Source organism: Heliangelus exortis, chromosome 29 (assembly GCF_036169615.1).
Source record: "Heliangelus exortis chromosome 29, bHelExo1.hap1, whole genome shotgun sequence".
Classification (NCBI taxonomy): Eukaryota; Metazoa; Chordata; class Aves; order Apodiformes; family Trochilidae; genus Heliangelus; species Heliangelus exortis.
In genome coordinates this window covers 1,666,002-1,682,574 of record NC_092450.1, presented here as the reverse complement: position 1 = coordinate 1,682,574, position 16,573 = coordinate 1,666,002, and the positions used below count along the sequence as shown (strand labels likewise).

At 42.5% G+C, this 16,573-nt stretch overlaps 1 protein-coding gene across 1 annotated transcript in view; it reads left to right on the top strand.

Annotated features, from left to right (window-relative positions):
- LOC139788327 (acid-sensing ion channel 2-like) overlaps positions 1–16,573 on the top strand; it is a 489,262-nt gene that overhangs the window by 115,299 nt on the left and 357,390 nt on the right. The gene's annotated exons all lie outside the window — the stretch shown is intronic.

Below are 16,573 nucleotides of genomic sequence, written 5' to 3'. Positions count from 1 at the left end.
AAATAAAATCTTCCTCTTCCTGGCCAGTGTTTCGTGATCCTGTGGTTCTGGGTGTTACGAGTTCAGGACACAGCACGTTGTCAGAGAAAGTATTTTCTTCTGTGTGTGGGGAAATGAAGTCAAGAGGAGCTGATGATTTTGTGGCTGGTAACAGTGCTGACTTTAAGATCCCTGAGGTATCAGGAGGTGGTGAGTGCACGAGGCAAGTTGTGAGACATCCAAAGGGATGAAGAGATGTCTGGTTTTCTGGTCTGCAGCAGTCTTATGCCAGTGTAAGGGTTGCTACCCCAGTGCTTGCTGTGACAGCTTCAGGAGCTGTAGGAATGGGCCCAGGTGAACCTCTGTTTATTTGCAGAGCTTCAGATTCTTAGCAGGTTTCCTTGTAAGGCTCCTTACAGTCATTGGGCACAAATGAATCCAACACATGGGTAATTTCTTTAACAGCAGAACAGATATTGATTAATGAACTAGCACTGAATTAGAGGTGCTGTGCTGATGGTTCCTGTCTCGGGGGGACATTCCTGTTTTAGATGTCTGCTTTAATTATCTCCTGGATATTTTCTTTCTGTCAGCTTCCTGCCCACGCTCCAGATGCATTTGGGATTTCCCACAAACGAGGAAGAAAGGAGGCCAAGTAGCTGACCAGTTTCTCTCAAACACTTGCCCACTTTAGGGTACAATATTGTTTCATGCAGCTATGCTGGCTGAATGCTTTTTCCCAGTGTAAAAATCTATTTTGATTTGGATAAAAAAAATCACATAAGAAAATATTTAATAACTGGATATGTTCATATAAGCACATTTTGACATTATTTCACTCTTCCAGCATTTTGATTTTGCATTTTTCCTATTTATATTATTTTGTATTTCATTGTCACTAGTAGACCTTAACAGATGCTGCTACATACGAATATTGAATATAACTATTAAAAAAGTGTGTAATACTTCAGATAAAGGCAACAGTTACTTAACACTGATTGAAAATCTCATCTTTTCCACATCCAAATATCTCCTGTTTATACTGTAAAGTGTCAAACTGTTTCATTACATCAAGCTGCAGACATTTTTATCAAGCAAGAGATAAGACATTTCAAGCAGTGGATAGCAGCATCACTTAATGATGTGAAAAAGAAACTTAAAAACCAGACTACATTAACTCTTATATTATGTCATATTATCTGTGCCAGTGGAAGCAATGTGTTTGGTGGAATAATGGGGAAATAATAAAACTAATATGAACTGGAACATAACTCCTTTTCTGAAACTAGGAAATATTTTTAGAAAGCTGGTATCTTACAGAATTTCTGTTCAATGAAGTATTATATTTTGAAAATGAATTGTCAAATGCTAATTTCTGGTGAAATAGGAGTTCTGAACTTCATAAGACTGGTGTCTCTAGCCTAATTTTCTAAGAAAATGGGACTGATGTCTTTGGGCTGCGGGTACACATTCCTGTTTATTTCCATTACTGTGTTTCAGACCCATCAGTCAAGTTTAATTGGACTTGGTGAGGAATTAGAGGTCTCAGAGAATAAAGGTCCTATAAATTTTTTGAAAATCAGAAGCTAGATAAAGGCAAGAAATCCTGTAATTGTCTCCTCAGTGGTGACTGCAATGACAGGAGTTCACTTATAAGGGATTATTAAGAGAAAAAATGTTGCATGAAGTGATTGCTGGAAGGCTCCACTTGTAGGGCTCCATCCACAGGGAATCTGACTTTCTTGTTCCTTTGCTTGTGAAATGTTTTTATGCAGGAAATACGTGAGCTATGAGTTTGATGGGAAGGATCTGCATTCCTGAAGTGGAAGCAGCATCCAGTGAGGCAGATGGCTGCTCACACAGAGCATGAGGAGCTGCAGTTCCTCTGCACGTCTGAAGACACAGCAGGGTTTTGGGGGGGGCTGAGCAGGCATGAAGCTATTTTCCCTTGGCTCAGAAGTGGCTTCGTGCATCCAACAGCTGGAGAAGTGTTCCTGCCACAGCAGGGCTTTGAGGGGCATCTCCTGTGAGCAGCTTTTGCATCTGTACAGCACAGCTGATGGGAACTCAAAGTGACAGGAGCGTCTCCCAGCCCCTGGCATTGTCAGCAAGGCAGACTGCTCAGAGATGACAACCCTGCTTCCTCAACAGACTCAGGGCTGTCACTCCCCATTTGGCTTAAACCAGAGAGGGCTCCAATGAACTGATTTTAGTGAGAGCACGTAAGCTCCAACCGCTGCAAAGAATCATAGAATCATAGAATCATAGAATCCTAGGGGTTGGAAGGGACCTCGAAAGATCATCTAGTCCAACCCCCCCTGCCAGAGCAGGGCCCCCTAGAGTACATCCCCTAGGAACGTGTCCAGGTGGGGTTTGAATGTCTCCAGTGAAGGAGACTCCACAACCCCCCTGGGCAGCCTGTTCCAGGGCTCCGTCACCCTTACAGTAAAAAAATTTTTTCTGATATTCAACTTGAACCTCCTATGCTCCAATTTACACCCATTACCCCTTGTCCTATCACTGTGCCCACACAAAGGGCACAGTGGAAGGGAGGTTTGAGTCTGGAAAGACTCTGGAGGCTTGTAAACCAAAGGTAGGGTGGAATGCTGGGTCAGCTACCTCACGTGGAGCTGGGGATAGTGATTTTAGTACTGGGATGCTTACTGGAAGCCTTGCTGGTGACAGAGCACTGAGTAGCACACTTCCTACTGGGTTTCAGCAACCATGAGCCAGGGCCTTCTGTTTTAGGACAACAGTCCTAGAGCATCAAGTTGTTTGGGCTTCTGAGACCACCTGTCCAGATTCTGTCAATATCTGTATTATGTACAAGCATATTTCTACACGTGGACTTAACTGCCCAGTTTGCCTTTTGGGGAGAAAGATGGGCTAGGTACAGGGCCGTGTAAAAGGGAACCTATGCCATGTATAGGATTGTAGAAAAGGTGCCCATCTCTTGCCTTTGGGGATAGAAGATACAACCCTGTGATGGGAGGTGCAGCCTTTATATCTTGGTTTTAGAATGGGTCCCTGTGCTGTGGTCATGGGCATCATTACTTTAGGGACAATCTCCATAAGGAAAAGGCTGAGTATAAAACTAAATGTATTTCCCCAGGCTTAGATCCTTCTCTGGGAGTGCACCACCCAAGGATGTGAACTTGTACCAGAGCTGGAATGGTAACTGCAGGGTTAGATAAATGTCCAGACAGCTGTCAGCAAGATAATATGGATGGAGAGAAGTGTATTGGATGTGTACTTCTAAAGCACAGATATCCAATTTGCTTGCAAGTCCTTGTTCATATCTTTCCTGACAGTTGGAACAATGGTGTTTGGATTGAGATTTTGAATAATAAGTAGATTTTCTCTAATGTGATGAGCTGAGGGGGGTTTTGAGTTCACTGGCCAATGCCTGGATAGTCAGTGCAGCTTAGACAAGGAATTGTGTTCTCAAAGTTGGGTGCATTCAGTGAGTCCCACTGCAGACAGCCCTGTTTGAATCCCACCTTACTGATCAAATTCAAATGTCAATAGTACTTAAACAAAGAATGATGATTTTTTTTACTACATCCAGTTTTACATGAGGAAAAATAGTGTGTGATAGGGAAAAGACCTGTAAATAAAAGAGTGACTTGAGGATCTTGCCTGAAAGTTCTGCAGAAGTCCAGGATAAGCTGGAGTCAATATTCATATTATTTTTGAGAGATTAGATTTTTTTGTTTGGCTTGAGAAAATTACATATTTTGTGTGCTTATTCAGAGTGTCTGGCTTCTTGGGAATCACTCAGTTCATAATTTAATGCAGACATTTCAAACAGAGACTAAAACAGCTGCAAAGAGCTGTGTGTTGAGGCAGGCTGCCCTTCCAGTGCATCCTGCAGAGCAAGGTCAAGCATTCTGTGTTAAATCAAAGCATGTGAAAACTCTTGTTGGGGGTCTAACAAATGCCCAAGATGTCTAGGGAATTTATCTGTTGATTCTTACATGGATGTTAGCACTCTTAACTGTCAAGTTCATCTGCCACACTGAGAGCTATGCTGGAACTTATTAATTAGTCCTTTGCAAAGCACTTTGAGATTTTCAGATGAAAGGTAGCATAAAAGTCCAAAGGACATAGAACAAATATTACCATCTGAGAGCTGCATGAAGAGCTGGAGAATGTTGAAAGGAGTCTTGCCAATTAATTTACACTTAAGCAGAAGGTTTTGTTTTTCTGAAAATTTACAAGAAAGTGTAATCAAACAAAAATCAAAAAGTAAATCTTGAGAGGTTCAAGACCCCCTGGATAAAATGATGCCTTTCTACTTGTTATTTGTTCGGTTTTGCTGATCAAAGTATTAAGATATAAAAATATAGTGATTGTATGATTCCCAAGAATAATGCACATGAAATATGTAAAGACTCATGCTTCTGTGGAAGCTGGGTAAATCAGTTAAACTGAGGATGCTATGGTGAAAAAGACTGTATATAGGGAATAAGAAATAGTTGGTTTGCTTTCTTCTCTGAACTGGCTAAAATACAAGAACCAACCAGACCTCTGTGGGTAGTTAAGGATGGAAAGGAATTTTCAGAGCTCTATTGTTTTTCACTTTCGCAGGGCAAAATCCCCAAATTCTACAAATTTAATACAATAATCTATGTAGGGGAAGGAGGCAAAGATATGTTATTTCTTTTTTTACTATTTGTCTTTGAAAACAAAAAAAAATATCTGAAGGATCTGAAGCCTCTAGCTAATGGTTCCATGTAGATGATCCCTTTGTTTTATTTCTAACAAGCTTAAATTAATTCTATTTGTCAGTAAATATTCACCCCAGGAATAAGGGTGTGGCTTTTTCCAGAGGTTTTGCACCCCATGGTTCTACCCACCCTCTAATGTTGAATGATTTGTGGATGCTCTCAAATGTTATTTGTCATTATTCATGACAGAAAAAGTAGATGGTCCCAAGGCAGTGATTTCCTGTGGAATTCTTTTGCTGAATAGCTCTTGAAGCCCCCCTGGCTTCAGTAATTTCTAAGAAAACCAAAGGATAGAAAAGAATGGGTTTATTGTTCTTTCATGCATTAACTTGTCCTTAGTAAATTTTCAGGAGAGGCTTGAACTTTGCCAGCTGCTGTCTTCAGAACTGTTGCTACCAGCTGGGAATGAGGGGCTGTGTACTTTAAGCCAATGGCTGGGGGAATGGGAAAGGCTGGGAACTGGGCAAACTTACTTTACAGATTAAGCAGCAAACAGATGGGATGAGCAATATCAAAGAAAGAGATGCACGACCTGTCTCACTGCCCAGAATTAAACAAGGGAAGTGTCCTGTTTTTTCTGTGGCTCAAAGTGGAAGAAAATCTTGTCTGGAAAACTCTTAAGTCCTTTTATCCTGAATTCAGATATTCAGACTTTCACATCCATTCATAATCACAGCAGAGGCCTTTAGTCTGATAATGAAATTCTGAGCTGAGGAGTTACTGACCTTGGCTCCCCTCTGCCCAGTGGGCAAATGAAAATTCTGAGTTACATTCTGCTTCCAAGTTATGTCTCATTGAACTGCACCTTTCTCCTCTGCTAGGCCAGCTCCTGCCTCTGTAGAACAGATGATGTTATGCTCAGTGACATTTTCCACCTGGTTTCCCAAGAAAGTGTTGAAAGGATTTATCCATCAGCTCTGACCTGAAGTCTGATAGTGATCAGTTTTTGAAAAAAAAAACCCAAACAACTGATACACTTGCTCCGAGGCTTTCTTGAATCCTGGGAAGGCAGAAAAGGAAAGAGCACAGAGTTGCTCCCAGAAGATTTGAATGACCTGAAAGTATGTATCCAGACAGTGGTTGCTTTTATCACACTGTAGGAGAGGAGAAATAGTTCCCCAAATTAGAGCCTAATTTTGATTGGTATTTTAGCCTTGGAATCATTGCAAGTATCGTGTTCAGGTGTGTTTCCCCTGCATCCTGCTGAGCTTAGTGCTGGGAAAACACCTTTTCAGGCACTTAAGAATGCCTTTCCCTGTGCCTCAGGCAAGCCTGGCCTTGTTAAGGATTTTCTCTATCACAACATCCTATCTAGAGGGAATTCTTGTGAGTGGTGCAGGGACAGTCATAGAATCATAGAATTGGCTGGGTTGGAAGGGACCTCAGAGCTCACCAAGTCCAACCCTTGATCCACTCCCCCCGTGGTTCCCAGCCCATGGCACTGAGTGCCACATCCAGGCTCTTTTGAAATATCTCCAGGGATGGAGAATCCACCCCTTCCCTGGGCAGCCCATTCCAGTGTCTGATCACCCTCTCAGTAAAGAAATTCTTTCTCATGTCCAACCTAAACCTCCCCTGGCACAACTTGAGACCTCTTGTGCCCTCTTGTCTTGCTGAGAGCTGCCTGGGAAAAGAGCCCAACCCCCCCTGGCTCCAACCTCCTTTCAGGGAGTTGGAGAGAGTGATGAGGTCTCCCCTGAGCCTCCTCTTCTCCAGCCTCAACACCCCCAGCTCCCTCAGCCCTTCCTCACAGGACTTGTGCTGGATCACTTCACAGCCTCCTTGCTCTTCTCTGGACCTGCTCCAGCACCTCAATCTCCTTCCTGAGCTGAGGGGCCCAGAACTGGACACAGGACTCAAGCTGTGGCCTCCCCAGGGCTGAGCACAGGGGCAGAATCCCTTCCCTGGACCTGCTGGCCACGCTGTTCCTCAGCCAGCCCAGGATGCCATTGGCCTTCTTGGCCACCTGGGCACATTGCTGGCTCCTCTTCAGCTTCCTGGCAATCCAGACTCCCAGGTCCCTTTCTGCCACTCTGTGCCCAGCCTGGAGCTCCCCAGGGGGTTGTTGTGTTGAACCTCATCCCCTTGGGATCAGCCCAACTCTCCGGTCTGTCCAGGTCCCTCTGCAGAGCCCTCCTGCCTTCCAGCTGATCCACACTCCCCCCCAGCTTAGTGTCATCTGCAAATTTGCTGATGATGGACTCAATCCCCTCATCTAAATCATCAATAAAGATATTAAACAGCACTGGGCCCAACACTGATCCCTGGGGGACACCACGGCCGCCATTTTGATGCAGCCCCGTTCAGCTCCACTCTCTGGGCCCGGCCCTCCAGCCAGTTCCTAACCCAGCACAGATGCCCCTGTCCAAGCTGTGGCCTGACAGCTTTTTCAGGAGAATCCTATGGGTTACGGTGTCAAAGGCCTTGCTGAAGTCCAGGTAGACCACGTCCACTGCCTTCCCCTCATCCACCAGGCGGGTCACCCGATCATAAAAGGAGCTCAGATTGGTCAGACAGGACCTGCCCTTCCTAACCCCGTGCTGGCTGGGTCTGATCCCCTGTCCATCCTGCAGGAGCTGTGTGATTGCCCCCAGGATGAGCTGCTCCATAACCCTGCCAGGCACTGAGGTCAGGCTGACAGGCCTGGAGTTTTCCAGGTTCTCCTTCCAGCCCTTTTTGTGGATTGGCGTGACATTCCCCAGTTTCCCATCACCTGGGATGTCCCCAGTGAGCCAGGACTGTTGGTAGATGACAGAAGGGCTTGGCGAGCTCTTCTGCCAGCTCCCTCATCACCCTTGGGTGGATCCCATCCGGTCCCATAGACCTGTGGGGATCCAAGCAGTTCAATAGGTCACTGACTGTTTCCTTCTGGATTACAGGGGGGCTGTTTAGATTCTTGTCACCTTCTATAAACTCCAGAAGCCAGCTGTCCTGTTGTTTCTGTGTGCTTTTTCTTTTGACATTGAGTGGTTTCATCCTCCTCAGCAACCTGAATATATCTGTGTCCTAGAGAGTCAGCTCCTGCCCTTTGGACACAACCTTCAGATACCTCAGTGACCTCTCCTTTGTTGATAGATTGCTTTTATATAAATGAACCCTATACAAACCCTTCTGCAGTGCCCTTGACAGTGAGGTTGCCTTGACCAGCCCTGTGGTTCAGTGTAAAGATCATGGAGCAGCTGCTCAGCAGAAGTGTTATGTATGGGAGGCACAGTGAAATTTGGGGTGGCCTCTTAACCCATTTAGCAAACCCCTCACAAACTCCGTTTGTAGGGGAAGCAGTCACGGATACAGAGCAAGCTCAGTAGATCTTTTGCCCATGTTACTTTTCTAAAGGTGCAAAGTTTTACAGACAAATGTGCTTTGTCTGGCTGCTGCTCACCCACCTGCATGTGCCCAGCATTGCTGCAGAGATTCAGTGTCCCAGAAGCTCTGTTTGAGTGGATGGGTTGGAGCAGGATTTGCAACATAATTTTGATTGCCTTTATAGCCTGTAGAAGGTCTTTATAGAATAGTAAGAATTAATTATCTAACTATTATTTTTGGTGGACTTAGTTTTCTTCTCTCCAGCTTAAATAAAGCAGATTTCTTTCCCCATAGGTTTTGAGATGTTTTTGATCCAAAAGCAGAAGTAAAAAACTTATTGTAAAATATTTTTGTGTTTTGGCTTTTTTAATGAAACAATTTTTCTAATGTATTCTTTTCACTTGCAAGTCTGAAGTGTTTACCTGGGATTTGTCTTAAACGAGATTGTGTGATCATGGTGTGGAAGTACCTTCTCAGGCTTTACCACTTAATTGTCAATCTTTTCAATTAAAATGATGGCCATCTTATTCAATATTTTCTTCCCCCATTTAATATTGTTGAGGATTTGAGGAAACACTGCTTTATGGCAGTGATACTTTGCTAGAAATCCTGCCAGACTCTCAGTCCAGCAGCCTCTACAACCTCCTACTTTTGCATTTGTTATTTTTATATCTGTCTTTCCTCTGTTACAATAGATTAATAAGCATAATGTCATTAGCTGTGACAGAGTTTAGGCAGGTTTAATACCAGATTTCATACAGGTGCTGCCACAGGCCATAACAAATGGAAATAAAGCTGGCCTTGCTTGTCTGAGCTGCTGCAGCATCTTTAATAGCATAGCACCTTCTAGCTCCATCTTGTAGCATTGATCCTGCTTTTATTCAGATAAAAGAATATCTATTTCCACACTCCTGGAAGCACATTCTGTGTCTTCCCAATCACAGCCACATCTCTCTTGGTCATGCTTAATGGAGTTCCAAAGAGCTGAAAATGCTTTCAGTAAAGGTAGAAAATGAGCTGGAAAACAAAATCACACAGAGGGGGATATTTAATGCATTTAAACTCCATTCCAAGTAATGCCTGGCCTGACTTCTTTGGGGCTGTGATATAATTGGGTGTAGCACATTAATGCAGTCAGGACAGTTTGCTATGGACAAGCAAGGGGGTGGCTCCCTGAGCCCTAAGCTCTGGTGTTCACAGCTCTGCAAAACCAAACTGGGTCTTTTAAAATGCAGCTGTCACCTCAGGATGTGCTCCATGGTCCTTCCTATGGACTTCTGCCTCTTCACAGGTCTGTGTGGGTTTTTAACTGAACACTACCTGAGTGTTCAACTTCAGACCTCTCTGTCTACCTAGTCAGAAATCTCCTTTGATTGTAAAGTTGCATAAGAAAAAATAATGATACTTTGAAGGATGATTATACCAGATTATTTTGCCTGTGTTTTCTGTGGATGCTGGCTCTGTTGTCCAGATGGTGGATCCATCCTCTGTGTTCAGTAACGAGCCTGTTTATTTTACAGTGAATTGGTGATAATAATAAAATAAAATTAAAAGAAAAAAAAAAAAAGTTTCACTGCAAATAGTATAAAAATATTTGGAATATTTACAAAATTTTAAATGCAAATTTAAATAAAAATGCAAATAATACTGGGAAGAGAGACAGCAATTGTATGTCTCAAAGAAATAATTCTAATTCTCTCTTGCTGATGTATATCCAGGTTTTGCCCCATGGAAACTCAGCTACAAGTGGTGTGCTGGCCTTTGGAAGCAAGTCAGAGAACAGCTTGTTACCATTCAGTGGTGGTTTTCAGACAGCCCCCAAACTGTAAAGAAAACAAGAAAAACATGGGGGAAGGTGTATTCTTTCTCTGTGCTTTCCTAGTTTGACCTTTCAAGTGAGATATTATTTCCCAGTGGGAAAATCCAAATTATAATTTCCCTGCAAGAACTCCAGAGGGAAAAAAGTAATAACACCCTTGATCTTCAACCCAGCAGTAATTGTGAGTACATATGTTCCAGGCACAATGCTCTCCTGTGTCCTAAGGGAACTGAATTAATTCTGATAAGCACTGTTACAACTTTTAAGAGAGGTTTAATTGTTTTTAGCACGTGATTCATATATTTTATTTTTTCTTTATTGTTTTTTTGTTCACTGAATTAGTTCAAAGGCTTCCTTGATTTTCATCAGAGCATGTCATATGGAGCCCACCCCCTTGATCAGATTAAACTTTAAATTGTGATTTGCAGATATAATCAGCAAATTGCAGAAGTCAGCAACAAAAGCTCATGACAAATTGCAGGTCCCCCTTAATAATGAATCATTGCCAAGCATCCAGATGCTGAAGCAAGCCAGCTCTTGAATGAACCAGCTCATAAATCTTTGCATCCAGAGTGAAGTTAGAGGCCAATATTACTTTCCAATGAATATTCATGGTCAAAGGAAAAGGCGTTATCAACCAGCAACATCAAAAGGTGCATTAATAAAAGCAGGTAAATAAATAGTCTTTAATCATCAAGGCTAACTCTGTGTTTCAAGGAGGAGCTGAAGTTCTCATACATAAATATATTCCAAACAGTCTGAGTGCTGACAAAGGCAATGAACAGCATGGTGCAGCACTAAGAGGTGAGGGGACTTCACCAGAAAGACTTCTTGGGAGTTATGTTTTTCAGAGAAATACCATATAGTGAAATATGGATGTGTTTCCTTACAAAAGTTGGGTCTTATTCACACACAAAAGTTTGTTTGGAATGCTCAGGCCTGGTCTAGTCCTTCCACACTGGCAACGTGAACAGCTGCTTGGTGAGTTTAGTTGGAGTGGCTCAATGCTGTGGGTTTCTCTTCCCAGGTATTAACATCAGTCCCACAGAGCTCACAAACCCCTCCTCACAGCTGACAGAAGTGGCAGCATGTAGGATTGATACAGAGATAACTTCAGAGACTCTGGGAGATGTGATTCTGTGGTAGGAAGAGATGTGGCCAGGTAAATGCTCCTCTGGGCTGAACACTGTGCTCAGATTCCCAGCCAGACCACTACAGTCTGGTTTCTCAGCCACAGCAAAAATCCCAGAGAATCCTGATTTTAGCCTGATTCACCTTGTGCCTCTTTGTTAAAAAAGGAGATAACAACAGCTACATCCATTTATGCTGTCTAGGGATCAGATACTTCACTCAAAGAGCCTCTTTGGTGTGTTTGTTAGGGGTTAGCAGTGGTTTTGTTCTAAGTCTGGCACCTCTGGTTAACATCTACCCTGCAAGTGAATGAACCTTGTATTTTATCCCCTGTCTACAGTCTGCTGTTTCTTTGACAGCTGGAGTGTAATGAACTTGCTGTTTATTACAATTAAAAAATAAATCCCTGTACCTTCAAATCAGATCATAAATTTTTCAGTGAAATTCAATACTGTGGTGATTATGTTTTCTTTCCCATTAGAGATTTTTCAGTGATACGAGGCAGGCAACTCCTGTTCCAAGTAATATGACCCTGAGGACATTTCATGTGACACATTTGGTTTTTTTCTTTGTTTTTTTTTCTTGTATACTCATGGTGGGACATAGCCTTAACATGCAGTGCTAGCTAGTGAATTATAAACCAAATCAGATTGCAGAGAATTTTTTTTTTATTATTTTATTGTTGCAGTTTAGTCTTCTTGACTTCCAGGGGGGGGCTGGACTGGGAGCTGTAAGTGCAGTGCCTAGCAGGGTGCTGGCCTGAGGAATGCCAGGGAAATGGGGATGTTCCTGCAGTACAAAGAAATCTGTGAAGTTTTACTCACTGGACATCAGTCCACTGAAGTTTCAGCATGGTTGTACATAGAGCTCACGTACTGAAGACAGCTCTGTGGCTCCTCTGAACACAGTATCAGAGAGACATTTTGGGTTTTTTTTTTTTTGGGGGGGTGTTTGTTTTTTTTTTTTTGGTTCTCCAACTATTGAGTTGGGTACAGCCTACAGAAGAGGCTGCAGAACTGTAGCAAGAGAGAAAGGAAACCTGAGTCCCACATCTACAGCACCCTCCACATTAGAGATGTGGTTTTTATGTCTGTGCCTCACGTAACACCCAGAGCTTTGGCTTTTCTTTCCTTCTCTGCCTGTCCTTCAGGTAATCACAGGAAATAGGAAATATGTGATGAGCTGACTGTCAAATTGGACTGAACATGGGCAGGGGCCAGTTCTTGCCTTTGCTTCAGAGCAGCTTGCTGTCTTTGAAAGCATATAATGGTTACATTATCACAGTCTCACTTTTGATTTAGCATAAGTTACAAGGCCAAATTACAATGCTTTCTCACTAGATTTAAAAAAACAATTCAACAAAGCAAAGCCTGTCTTGCCCTTCGTCCTTATATCCTGAACCTACTTAGCCTGGCAGAAAAGGATGGAGTAATGGTAGAGATACTTGGGATAAGTTGTTTCTCAGACTTGCCTTTTTAACTTCTAAAGTAACTCTTTTATATCTTTAATATACTTCAGTCATTTGGACTGCCTTACCCCTGCTTCAGTATAGGTTTGGGATTTACTGCAAAAAACGACCAACCATCCTTCCAAGATGATGTTTTTAACCTGGCAACAGCTTTTAGTATTTTTTAAAATTGTTTTTAAAATTTATTTTATTTTAGCTTTCCAGTGCTCCCTTTTTCCCTCCCTCCCACTCACCAATAATTGTTTCCTATCTCTAATTGGCAAATCAGGCCAATAACTTCAGGGTAAAATGGAGCTGAGATATTGTCAGCTCATATGGAAAAAAAAAAAACCCAGTGCACTCACAGTAGATGAAAGGCAGGCACCAAAGGCAGCTGAACAAGAGGTTCCACTTGAAAGTCAATGAAGAACTGAGGGCAGTGGTTCTGCTTTGAGCTCCTCATTCTGACCTCCTAATGATTTAGGAGTTGGTATTTGTCATGCTTCTTGGGCTCTGCCTCTTGCTTTAGTAGTCTAAAGGGTATGAATCCTGGTTATGATAAAGGCCAGGCTTTGGATGGGAGAGTATAAAAAGTGTATATATATATATATATGTATTAAAAAAAAAAAAAAAAATTAGTGCTAATCCATCCAGAGTTTCTTCTGGTTTGTGAGCTTCTGTGAGCTGGGCCCTGTGGTGGGAGCTGCCCCTGCCTGTGTGCCTGGTGTGGGGGGCACAGAGCTCCCTCTGCACCCAGAGGGGTGGCTGTGGGAACTTCAGAATGTGGAGATCTCTGAGCAGGGTCTTGGCTTCTTGAATAATCTGAAACATGCAGAGGTGAAATTCAGTCCCTTCCCTTCTCAGCTAACTCAGAACGGGAATTTGTCTTCTGTCTCAATTCCAAAAACTTAATTAAACATTTGTAAAAGGTTTTAAATCTTCGGTTTAAATGTTTGCTCTCTTCTCCCAGCCCCTTTTTGTCATCTGTCTGGAAGCAAAGCAGAAAAGCAATAGCTCTGAGACATCTGAAATGCATTCCTCAGGTTAGTGGGGAGGAACTAAGACTCCTCCTTCCAGTCATTTTTACATCTGTTTTTAAAAGCTCAATCCTCATCTGCTTCGTGTGACCTCAGGAGTTGAAGCTTCAATAGAAGCACCCCAGAACCACTCATTTATTGAGTTTTCTGGTGTTGAATGCATCCACAGGGCTCTGCCCTGGCTCTGGATGCACAGGTATATGCAGCTAAATATACATATATGCATTTGTGTGCATATACAGCTCTGGATGCTGTATATGAGAGGAGCAAGCACTGAGAATTCTCCATCAGATATTTTAGAAGCATACATGAAGGCAGGAGCTGCTGTTAGCAGAGAGAAAATATATGATCTTAAAAAAAAGGATATGTCTTTCTTCTTCTTAGTCATTCTTGTGCTGATTTCTGTGGAGTGTAGAGCTGGCCTTGTTCCATCTTGCTTCTGTCTGGATTTCAAACCTCCTACACACCACATCTCTTCCATCAGTGCCGGATCTCCTTAAAACAGAGCCAAACCTCACATTGTGGGAATGTTCCTGTTCAAACGTACAGAAATTTAAACACGAAAATTGCAAGGAGGAAATTTATTTCCAGTCCTAAACATAATGGCAAGGTGCAGATAAAAGCCTAAACTTTACCTCCCTACATGCACTACAGCTCACAATTCCTCCTCCTTTCCTGTGTAATTGGCATCTTGAAGGCTCCTGGTTGTGTTGATTTTTCTGCCTGTGGAGCTCAACTGCTCAATCATTGTCCATGGATTAGATGTCCTCCTGCTTCCCCCCATGGCAGCCTCCCCATTGTCTCCCCCAGTGGTGTTTGGCAAAATAATCACTCAAAAATCTGTTTGCAAACCGTTAGTGCCACTTGAAGCTCACAGTAATCATAAATGCTACTAATTAGCTGCAGTGCAAGTTAAATTGTTGATCATTGCCTTTCAACAAATCAGAGACACAATTCCAATTAACAGTAATAATTCAAAGCAATTAAGCAGTTATTGCCGGAGTTATTTTCATCCAAATTGCAGTGAAATGAACTTTCTCTCCAGCAGGGCTTTAGCTCGTGGGTAAAAGCTTCCCTTGAAAAAAATAAGTAAATAACAAATGTATAAAGAGAAATATCAATAAAAGATCATTCGCAGCTTGTAAAAGGTTTGTGGATCTGAGCAGGAATATTAGATTGTATTTAATAAAGCTTCAGTAAATTCTGTGTTTACAAGGTGGAATTTGAAACAACCTGGATTAAGTTTTTTTAGAGCAGTCTAAAGAGCCTTAGATTAGAACAAACTGAATGTTTAAAAACATGGAGCCTTCTCTCTTCTTGTGTTATGTTTTGGCAGAAATTCCCAATTGAATCGTTTTAGCAGAAAAGTTAGTTTTGCTTTTTAATACAGAGAAGCTTTTAAGCTTCCAAGTTTCCTTAGTTTCATTGTAAGATCAGAATTTTTCTAGTGAGAGAATGGTGACAGAAAGGGGTTGGGAGGGGGATGGGGACAGGGACCATTTTACAACTGGCTGCAATTCTGTTTCACCTCTACCATTGACTTCTTCAGAAGATCCCTTTTGTATATGCCAGACTGCTTTGAAACCTTACTCAATTCTTCTTTTGTACTTCCCTTAGAAGCAGCTGACCCAGGCATAGTAGGAGGGATAAGACCAATTTGCACTTCCCTTAGCTTCTGATTTTCTTGGATTTAGATTTGTGATCTGAATGTTGTAGCAGCTGGAGGCAGCAGCCTTTGTGACTGTAGCTTTGGTCATTCTGCCTGAACACAGCCTACTGAACTGCCTTTTCTAGAAAATGGTTAGATGATGGGTTTTTGTCATATTGCAAACAGCTGCCTTTGCTATTTGCAAGAACACATATGCAGGAAAAAAATTGCACTGTGACTTATTCCTAGGGATAAGGATGTAAACCTAGAAAGCTTCTAGGATCCAGAAGATGCTGGAGGTTTTCAGTTCGTTGGGGACTTCATTTGGTTGTGAAAGGTCACAGTTGTTATACTTTAACTTGATCTTCTCAATTATGAATAATCTGATTAAGAATTTAAGACTTTAGAGAGAAGTCACTGAGGCATGGTAGTTAGAAATGGAGCACAGCATCCTCCATCATCTCTCCCAACCTGCTTCCTGAAATGGAAGCTGTGGAAATCCATCTGGCTCCTCAGGGAATGAGTCACAAAGCCTGAAATTCACCACTTCTCTTCACCCCTTCTTCTTCCCAGTTTGTCATTAATTTATGGCTCTTCTTTCACTTTGAAATTTTTCTGGCTTTCATCTTGATTTGGTGGCTCTTTCATTTCCAGACAGGACTTGTTATGGACCCAGTGTTGTGTCTTTGTGCAAGTGACCTCATAGGATCACTATTTGTTTTTTGTAGTGACATGAGGCAACCAGGTGCCAATAATTGCCAGGTAGTGCAACACGAGGTCAAGCCCACTACCTGGCAATTATTGGCACCTGGTTGCCTCATGTCACTACAGGTTTTTTTGTTGTTTTTTTTTTTTTTTCTTCATAGATACAGCAGCCTTAACAGACACACACACAGTGCTCAGCTTTAGGAATCTGCTTTCCCTTTCTCTGTGCTTTTCTTTGGTTTGCTTTCACCTGGGCTGCTGCCACTTTCTTGTTGCTCTTAGTGGGGTGCTGGTCCAGAGCTGCTCAGGCCCCTTGCTGGTCTGACAGAGCAGGATGGTGAATCAGGTCTCAGCAGGATGAGTTGTGTCTGGCATGAGTCTGGCTCCTTGAACAAAGGAGAGAAGTCTTGACACTGAAGTGTGAGACACCCACCCCAATGCTGAGGGCAGTGTCCTGATAAGTTGTCAGGTCACCAAGTACCCCCCCTTTCCTTAGCATTTTTGGTTAGGGCTGTTTTTTGGAAGAGATGAAGACCTTGTCGTGGTATAAAAACATTGTTACCAAACCCAGTTTTAAGAGAGCTTCTTTATAAAAATGCATGGGCTCAGAGGAAGTGAAAGGAAGGAGGATGAAATAAAGAGCTGCACACTCCCTGGAGGTGGCTGCATTTTTTATGAGCAGATGAGCTGAATCAGAATCCTTTGTAGATGGCTCAGGATTGCCTGTGTCTGTTCTGCATCATCTCTCTGCACAAGTGAGATGTGTCCTAG